This window comes from Neopelma chrysocephalum, unplaced genomic scaffold (genome assembly GCF_003984885.1).
Source record: "Neopelma chrysocephalum unplaced genomic scaffold, ASM398488v2 Primary Assembly neopelma1_139, whole genome shotgun sequence".
In the NCBI taxonomy this organism is placed as follows: domain Eukaryota; kingdom Metazoa; phylum Chordata; class Aves; order Passeriformes; family Pipridae; genus Neopelma; species Neopelma chrysocephalum.
The window spans coordinates 1,108,610-1,118,470 of NW_020897801.1; the positions used below are offsets into that span (position 1 = coordinate 1,108,610).

A 9,861-nucleotide genomic window follows, 5' to 3' on the forward strand; every position below is an offset into this window, starting at 1 on the left:
TGAGAAAGCATACTCCTTCCAGGTTATGGACTGAAACGAGGCCTGAAGGATCTCCCCCTTCCCAAATATCCACCGTTACAGAAAGACCTGGATGGCCTGGAAGTGAAGCCTGGGAAGTTGTGAGGAACATCAGATGACTCAGCCGGCAAAAAAGGTTGACCCTCCTCACAAAATCACAGTGTCCTCTGCACAGGTGCTTGTGTAGGGAAAGAGGTTCTTCCATTTCCTCATTTCCTAAGTTAAATTAAATAGAAAAGTACTCTTAATAGCCAAGAAGATCATTTGCACATGGGAAAATTCAAACTAGCTATTGTGACTTATGTCTGTGTCTTCATTGGTCAAACTGGCTTTTGTGGATAGGCAAGACTGTGATGGAACCAGGGAAAGTATCAAATCAAATAGCTGTACAAAGTCATTAATTACGAAAGATCACAACAATATTACATAAATCTTAAAGTGTTCTTTAATGGAATACCTATTACAGCCAGACTGTGAGCAGCTGTCTATGGATTTCTTGCCTTTTCCTACTCCACTCTTGCTCTGTATTCAGGGATCTTTCAAGATAACAGTTAATACACATTAAAAGTGAATTTAAAAAAAAAAAAGCAACCATGACTTGGTGGCTATTATCTAAACGAGTAGTTCCTGATGACCATCTTGTTAATGCAAACTATAAAATATATTATCCCTGCTTGGTGGATGTAAAATTAACACAAAGATTTGTGGGTTCTGACAGTTCCTTCTTACTCAGCAATGCTCATGCATCTTGTCACAAATATAAAATGTAGAATTTTTTTGTATAAATATATAAATATTTCCAGCTTGGCAAAGTGATTAAAGACAGAGTATATCCATCTTCAACTATCCAAAGGTATAAAAATGAAAAAGGGAAAATATTAGCAATAATTCACAAGGGGATGGGTCAGAAGACCCAGATATGATTATGGTTTTTCATCTTTGGAAAAAAAATGTGACTAGCCTGACAGGAACCGGTGACCTGGGACTTCAGGAACATGTATTAAGGACCCTGTCCTCTTCTGGCAGTGAACCCTTTTGCTCTAAGTGCACTCTCAGCTGAAGAACATGAGGATGGCCATGTCCCATGGAGCAGCTGCCACCTCCCTGCTGCCCAGCCCTGTCCCACCAGCCAAGGAGCTCCATGCTGTGGTCCAGCAAACCAGTACTCACGAGGCCACTGCTTGCTGCATAGAGACACAGATTCTGAGAGCTTGTGCAAAGACCAAAGTGCTGCAGAAGTACTGATGGCTACCCAGTGCCCTCCAGGACACTGTGCTGCAGGACTTCCCAAGCCAGCAGCTCCTGATGGAGAAGGATGAGCAACTCCCATGTACCGGCAGGGAAACAGAACACACGCACAGGAGCTGGTTGTTGTTTCAGGCTGGGTGAAAGTGCTGCTGTGAGGGATCTACCACTGTATAATCACTCAAATTAGTCCAAGAGAGAGAACAAAGATAATTACACGAAGCATTAATAAGATTTGAAATCCTTTTGGTGATAACCAGTGAAATCAGTGCAACCACAGCTGATGAGCATTGACACAGAGCTGCTGAGCAAAACTTCAGGGCATGAGGCGTGGACCCTCAGGCCTAAAATGAGTCCCTGAAAGTGGACTCACTGATGATACCCAGCCTGCTCTGTGCATTTACTGCGAAGTGTGTGCTTGCAGCAGGTGACTCTGGCCTTAGAGTGGAGGGAAAATAGTGCCCCTGAACAACTGTAGAGCCTCTCCTAAATGCCTGCAATTCCTGCCTTTTCTATGGCTTCCCTTTCAGTGAAAAAGGATAACTGTGCTGTCATTCTGTGCTCCCCAGGGATATTTATTAGACAACGGGCAGCAAATCACCTTCATTACTGCAACCAAATGCAAAGCCTCGAATGATGCAAAGATCTTTCAAGTTTACCGGTGGCACTTCCAAAGAAAGAGAAAGTGAGTGTGAATTTAGTTTTGTTCTTTGCATCCTGTCATCCCTCAACATCCAAGGGCTTCAGGCTTGCTGCAGTCGGACTGTTGAGGACCCCCATGGATTAACACGAAGCCAGAAGACGGTAAGAGATGATCAGACGGCAACCGCAGAAGCAGATGCTTAAAGGATCTTTTCATTTCACCAGGTGACAGACCCAATATGCTAATTGAAATAATGTCTGTGTTTGCTCATGCCATTTCAAACCACTAAAGCTCTGTTTTCGACACAGGCATGACAAAAATAAAGTCCTCTTCAAAAGAGTATCAGTGACCTCATTCAGACACACTCGTTTTCATGAGAGGTAAATATGGCAGACAAAGTTTGTGATGTTAGCAGTTTGTTCCTGGGAAGAGAGGAAGAGAGAGGGAAGAAAAACCATCACATAGTTTGTCTTTCCACCAGGCCGATTTCCTTTAGCAGCCTGAATAAGCAATTGGCCACTAGCCAGCTGTGGTGAATTTGTCCCATGTTTGCAAGATCAGTCAGTGAGCAAAGCTGTTTTCAGTTAATAAATATTTGATTTACAAGGTACAGTAAGTAATAAAAAGGGAAGGGAGTTTAGCTGCTGGGAGATTTGTTTAGCACTTTACTGGGGATAACTAACAACCAGCTTTGGTTATTTTTCCTCCTTCGCATGGCCAGTGGGCAACCAACTTTATCAGTCTTGCTGCATTACACCTCGTAGTGAGCAGAACTAACACACTGAGCAAAACAGAGGTGGACTGGGACGTACACCGTGCCTTGACAGAAACACAGCTGAAGGGAACACTCTTAGATTCTCCTTTCTTCTTCTCTGCAAGTAACCTGTAATAAATATTGCATTTCTCAGTATCATTGGGAAAAATCAAAACTGTTTGATCCTTTCCATATGATATAGGTAGCTATATATGAGAGGGGGAAGGATATAAAGTAGCAGGTACAGAACAGCCAGCAGCATTGTATCAAAGGAGAAAAGACCCCAGAAGACACCAATCAGCCGACTACACAGTTCTGGGTATTTTGGATAGAGCTGGAAAACAAAGTGGGCATGCACACACAGATAAAGAAAAGAAATAAATAAAAAGGCTGTGCTTAAAAAAAAAAACAAACCCAAACCAGCTATGATAGAAAAGGTAGCTTTTTTTTTTCCTTTTTACATTTTAATTTCTTCCTGGAGTACTGAGCCTCTAGGTGGGGATGTGGTAATGTGGGCAAGGCAGGGAACAGCGCACCAGGAGACCTGTAGTGCAGTGCTAAGCACAGGTGAGCGCGCTCCGCATGCTGAAGGAGCCGACACTTCTGTTCTCAGTCTCCGGCGCACAACAGACCTCCCATGTGACAGTGGGCACATCACTCAGTCTTTCAGATCTCCAATTCCCCCACTTGTAAAAACACTGACTATCCTACGCGCTGCTCAGACACATCAGGATGTTTCATGCAGGCTCTGTAAAGGAGTTCTGAGTTGCGTAGCAGTAACTAGAAAAGTGCAGAATATTATTGTTGGAGCTGCGGCTGTTCTTTGCGGATCAAGGACTCCACCAGAAGAGTAATAGCCTCTTTCTAGAGGCTCAGAACAGCAGTAAGGATGTCCATACAGCCAGAGCTACTGATTTCTAGGATGCTGTCAGTAGTTTCTTCCCAGTAACTACCAGTATTTTTTCTGTCAAGTACAAAATTCTTCTAACTCCTCAGTCTATGCAACTTTCCACTGTTCTATACTGCTTTGCATTTGACCCCGGAGTTATTCCAGGTGTTTGCCTAGTGAGATCACAAAGCCAGCCCTGGACAGCCCGCAGAAGAGGAGCAGATCACAGGTCTTTCAAAGCAGACTCTGGAAAATCGCTGCCTTCCCCACTCCCTGCCCACCAAGAGGTCTCAGCATCTGAAGGGGACAGCGGAAAGCATCCCTGGATAACACCACGCTGTTGTGGAGGACACAGGAGCTCTGGCAGGAGCTGAACAGCCCAGCTGGGTGACCCAGGCCCCCTCACAGCCACAGAGGAAGGTCCGTGTTCACTGTTCTGCGAGCACAGAAAATCTGTCTTTAAATTCTGTTCCACGCTTCAGGAAAACTTCATGCCAGGAGTTTCATGAAAGCATATGCTTCTGCAAAAGAGCTTTAATGAATCAATGTTTCCTGACAAAAAATAGCTTTTGCCAGAAATCCTGTCCAGCTCCCCTATTCAGTTATCTATCTCTGAAGACCACAGTCCTCCATCTGCAAAACTAGGATAAGAATTTTACCTTCTTTTTATGAAGTCTGTTAGGATCTATGGGTGAGCAGCTCACAAAATAAAGAGCTATTAAAAGCTGGTGCTGCTTTCACAAACAGATCTGACAGCTGCCACACTAATATTGAACAATAGTATTCAAAGGGGCCAGACAAAGCAGCAATTTTGGCATGAACAAACCCACATTACATTATTTTAAGATATGCAGTCATTCTGCTGCAATTGGAGCCCAAGGGTGATGCCAAGTGCTTTGGGGAAAGCAGGGAGCAGGAGGAGGCTGTATTTCTTTCATGTACTCTTTACTTTTTAATAGCTGTTGGGATACCTGTTAAACTAAACTGCAATAGCTGTTTATTGTAATAACAGCAACACTGTAAAAGTGATCAGCCCCATCCTTCAGAAACAGGCTGTGCCTCTGTTTGTTTTTCTGTTGAGGAGGGACGTGTCCCAGAGGATCTCCCTTTGGGAACCCCTGTCTCGGCATGAAATGAGTAACACGATTTATGTAGACACTGCCAGCTTCTTTCCCTTCTCAGACAGAAAATGGCTTTATCTAGTCAGATAATGTCACAATAAAGTAGTACAGTAGAAATTTCATCACTGAATGGTCTAAAAGAGACAGATCACCCAATCTATATTTCCACAGGCTTTTTAAACAATGTGCTGCGCTCAACCTGCAGCAAGGAGCACAAAGTGGGGGGAAGGGAACCAAACAACCACAATACCAAACTACTGATGCTAAACCACAGATTTTAAGCTAAATATTTTTATGAGGGACTGATGATACCATTATCAAAGTGGGATAAACAGGGACGAGGACAATGCAATGCACTGATCAGATTTAGAGAACCTATTAGACTTGCTTTTGGTGATTTTTTCAAAATAATTCTTTATTTATCATCTGTTTAACCATACGGGATTTGAGTGCAGAGGATGGGCTCTGAGAGGTCTGACAATCCCCTGCCAACAGCATTCAATATTATGTTAACACCTGCCCAGCACATCTGCACCCATCCTGCCTTTCCTCTCCAGGTCAGACTGGGGTTTGTCCTACTGTATTTGCACATGCAGAGATGGGGATTATTAATAGCTAATTTTTAAATAAAGAGGGAAATGCAGCAAATTGAGGTTTTTTTCTACAATATTTCAGCTTCTTGTTTTAATCACATTTTTCCTGAATCTTCTTCCTGAATCTAGCTTATGGTGGGTACAAAGCTCTCTGCCCAGGTAATGTGCAGCAGTGTCCCTAGTACTCATCACTTGCACCTAACTTGGCACAGCTCTCAGCTGCGTGATTAAATAAAATTCGTCATTGATGTTTCCTTGGTTTTGAATACCTGAATAAAAAGCTTTAAAAAAACAACCAACAGCCACATTAAGTACATAATGCTACTGTCACGTCAGTGTCCAGAAGCTCCACTCATGATTTCAGCATAACAAGGTTTCTCAGTTTGTGAAAAGTCCCAGTGGATGCAGTTTTAAAGAACAGAACGCCGTGTATGATGCAGTTGGCTTGAGCCACTTTTGCTCTGTCAAGAAAAGACCAATTAGTGCCTCAGAAAATAAGTTCCTTCCAAAAAATCCAGACTTGCAGCTCATATTGGTAACTCTGTACCACAGTGCCAAAGAGAGATTGGAATGCAGGACTTGGTGATGGGATTTAGTAAGTGAAAGCAAAGGAGGTGTGTCACCACCTACTGAGATTTTTATTTACTTTCAAAGGTGTGAGTGTTTACAAGCTCCCTTCCCTCAAAAGTGAAAGCAGATCTAAAACAAAACCATGTAAGTCACTACCGTCTCAACTGACTTAGACAGCTGTTGTTGCTGATGGTATTTTTGCTTCTCGACATTCATGAATAAATTCCTTCATCTTAAACCTTATAAACATATAAGTTCATGAAAGAACCCACATGGCTCCTTTTATTTTTAGGAGACAGAATAAAATATTTATATCCCTCTGTGTCCCAAATATCAATTACTTCCTTCACCGAAAAGGTACATATGCAATGTGATTAAAAATTTACCCTACTACAAAACAATATACAATTGACTCACACATTTCCAACTTTCCTTAACAGACATGTGCTGTATGCATCCACATCCATCCCGTTTAAACCACATACCCCATCAATTCATCCTTTCAAATTTGACAGGTAAGTAAAAAATAAAGCTATTATCAGACAATGCATCCACATGATCTCCTGACGGCTACAAACACACACAGCAGTTACCACTGGAAGAAGTCAGCATCTACTAACGTGTGTTGGATACCAGTTTGATTTTCCTAGATTATAAGATTCCTGAAGTACTTTAGTTTCAGAATTAATTTTTAGAGAAGTTTAGACAAACACAGAATCTGAAATTTTTAAATTTTTTTTTAACTTTGAAATTTCATGCAATCTATTTTCTTCTTTCTTACGACAACTTCTGTCTTCCAAGAAAGAATATCCAGCAAAAAACCCTTCAAACTTTATCCCAGTAAAGCTTTCTTTATTTTTTCTTTTCTTCTGGAATAAAGAACATGAAATTCAATAACAACAGTTGCTTTTGTCGCTCCAGTTTACATGGGAGATACGAGGAAATTAAAATTTTACTTAGAATTAATAAATAGTAAATGCCTAGAGTAATACACCCTCTGCAAAAGTCTTGCAATAACATAGCCATGAAAATTAATGGTATTAAAAAAAATGCACAATAAAATAACTAGCTAAAAAAACCCCAATCCAATCAACAAATCCAACCAGGAAATCAATGCTCACAAAGCCAAAGCAGCACTGCAAAGCTGTGTTGGATTTTTTAACACAATGTCATCTTCAAAATGTTTCCTTTTAGAAAATTTCCTGAATATCTGTAAAAATTAACTTTAGTGATATGTTAATATTCAGACCTCAGGAGTTGAGAAAGACTGAGAAAATGATACACTAAATATGTACTGAGATGCTGTTTGTGAAGAATAGATCCTATAGCAAAATACAACAGCTAAACAAAATTTGATTTCTGGCACAGAAAGCTAAGGGGTTATTTAACTTATTTTTAAAATTAAATAGCTGTGATGCAATTAAACATCAACTGGTCACAGTTAAATCAGCATAAACTAATGTAGATTTTCTTCCAATGGGAAAAACCCTCTATAGCAGCAGAAGTTATTTTCGTACCTATGAGGAAAGGGATCCTGCTGCTTTCATGTAAGACATATTGAAAGAGGTAAATATTTTGTTTTCAAATAGTGCTCCAGGTTCATAAAAGTGAAGTTTGTTTGTTTTTTTATTTGTTTTTCAGATACTTAGTGACTTCACCTTACTAAGCAGATCCTCCAGGAAAGCCCCCACACTGCATCTGTTGCTTCTCCTGCCCCCTCAGGTATAATTTTTACAATTACTATGGGCTCAGACCAACCTTAGAGGAACCACAGGGTTCTCAAGCAGAGGGAAGCAGAAAGAACGAGGCAAAAGGAGGGAAGAACTTCTGAGAAACAAACTCCCCAAATCTGTCTGTTTACCTGCATCCCTACAACCCCATTCACCAACATAGTGTTGTGGATTTAGTTTCTTGGTTTTCTTAGCTGTGGGTCTGTTGTGGCCATTGTTTCCAAGATGAGAGGAAGGCCTGACCTGTGTATATGCTCCCTTACAATGGAGAAAATAAGCATTAAAATGTGTTGCGGCTCGGGGATGAGGCTCACAGTAACATGACCCTACATATATACCTGAGCTCCTACTGAAGTCAGAAATAAGTAAAACTTAAGTGCTCATGGGTGTTTGATTACATTCCTCTTGTATTCAATTTTGGAAGATCTCAAGGCTGTCTCCACTTCCCTATTTTTGGCTTCCTACAGCCTCTGCTAAATAAAATAGAAGGACTTCCCATCTGGATGGGTCTTCTGACAAGCAATAACAACATACGACTCGATGATTTCCAGCAGGAGCACAGAAGAATGCACAGTGGAAAAATGTGTCTTTGAATTCATCATTTTGGAACTTATTTCCATTCTCATTCTATGAAAAATTCATTTGTGCTATTAAAAACTGTTATGGCGGAAACCCAAAAATCCAAGCCAATTTCATAATGGAAGGCAATTAAGTTGATTGCTGAATGATAAACACCACATCTTTCTTCAATGGGGATACTGCTTTTGAGTAAGCAAACTGCTTTTCTGCTCATGGTTTTGAAAAAAATGCATCATAAGTCTCTCTCTCAAAAGTTCAATGGAAAGCAAGCATTCATTAGAGTGCTCTTTAAAGTCTCAACCAATTAAAGAGCTTATATACCAACAATATGCCAACAATGGAGGCAGAATAAAAGCAAATTTACTCTTACGCAAAAATATTAGGATTAGAAAACACGCTTCTGTGAATCCTGACCTATATTTTTGCTTTCCAGGTGTCTATTCATTTTCAGAATGGTTTCTGCTGGAATCTGTAGGTTGATTTAAGACTGGAATAAGAGAGGTATTATGAAAGACACAGTTATTGCCTTGCACGTAGTTAAATGGCAGTTTATTTCTCAAGCAAGACCACAAAAATGCAACAGCAGCTTATTGATTTATTCCCTTGGTCCAGACTAGCTGAACTATACAGGTTAAGTTCCTTTACTGTGAAAACTAAACCAACCTGGTCAAGAATTGACTATACCAACACAGAAGTTCACACAGAACATGGGTAGAGAAATTTAGTGCTAGGCAAACCCTGAAAAGAAAAATATAAAGTTAAATCTGCAGAAGAGATCGGTTTTGAAAGTAAAGTCAGCTAAGAGTCGGGGGCAATAATTTGCAGATTCCTAGACTTCAGGATTTTTCTTCAGCAGCAAAATCACCGACAAAATGCCACACCTTACCATGGTTTGATCATAAAAATCTAAATTTGGTTCTTATCTTCTCTATACCATATACATTACAGACAAAATGTAGGAAATGTAAAAACCCAAACCCAATAACAACAATAAAAAACTCTTATGGCAATTTTAGGCCTTTATGGTTGAAAAATCCCATAGGTCATGCCACACATTCAGATCCTCAAAAAAGACAATGTCAAACCAGGCAGCAGAATGAAACCAGATATTAAATCCTGAACGAGAGTCCACTCGTGATTCTTATGATCTAGAACTGACAGTATTCACCAAAAGCTGAGATGAAACTCAAACAACATGAATTGATGTTATCAAATGACATTAGCTGAAGAAAAATTTTAATTGCTTGGAATACCTGATATTTCTCTCTTGTTTCTCAGAATTCTGTTTTTATTGTTTCATAAGGCACTGACAAGTTCCTGAGGTTAGAGACACTCCATCTGTTGTATTTGAACAATATATAGAGAAGTAAACCCTGAATGTAATCTGAATCTTTGGACACATTAAGGAAAGTAACAGCAACAATTAAAAAAAGTGAAAATTCTTAACCAGCTGCTCCTCCCTTCAACTCTCTTCTGTACAGTTGAGGCTAAGATTTGGTTACAAATACTACAGTATTAAAAAAGAGGCATTTTATATTTTCCTTTGGAAAACTCAACATTTTTGGTGCTTTGTATTGTCAAGAGACAAGAGAAGCTCTTTGAATTATGTCTTTAAAAGGAGATTAAATAAAAAATATTTTGTAAAGCCATAAATGTGGATGGAATGGGGAAAACAGTGAATAGTGCAAGCTACAGTAACCGCTATCAGAATGGCTGTAA

The 9,861-nt window shown here is 40.0% G+C and overlaps 1 long non-coding RNA gene across 1 annotated transcript in view; it reads left to right on the forward strand.

Annotated features, from left to right (window-relative positions):
• LOC113975550 overlaps window positions 1–9,512 on the forward strand; it is a 31,159-nt gene extending 21,647 nt beyond the window's left edge. The window contains exons 3-4 of the long non-coding RNA XR_003536850.1: window positions 7,475–7,555; window positions 8,031–9,512. This is a non-coding gene — a long non-coding RNA (uncharacterized LOC113975550). The remainder of the gene's footprint in view (window positions 1–7,474; window positions 7,556–8,030) is intronic.
• Window positions 9,513–9,861: the final 349 nt, after the last annotated feature.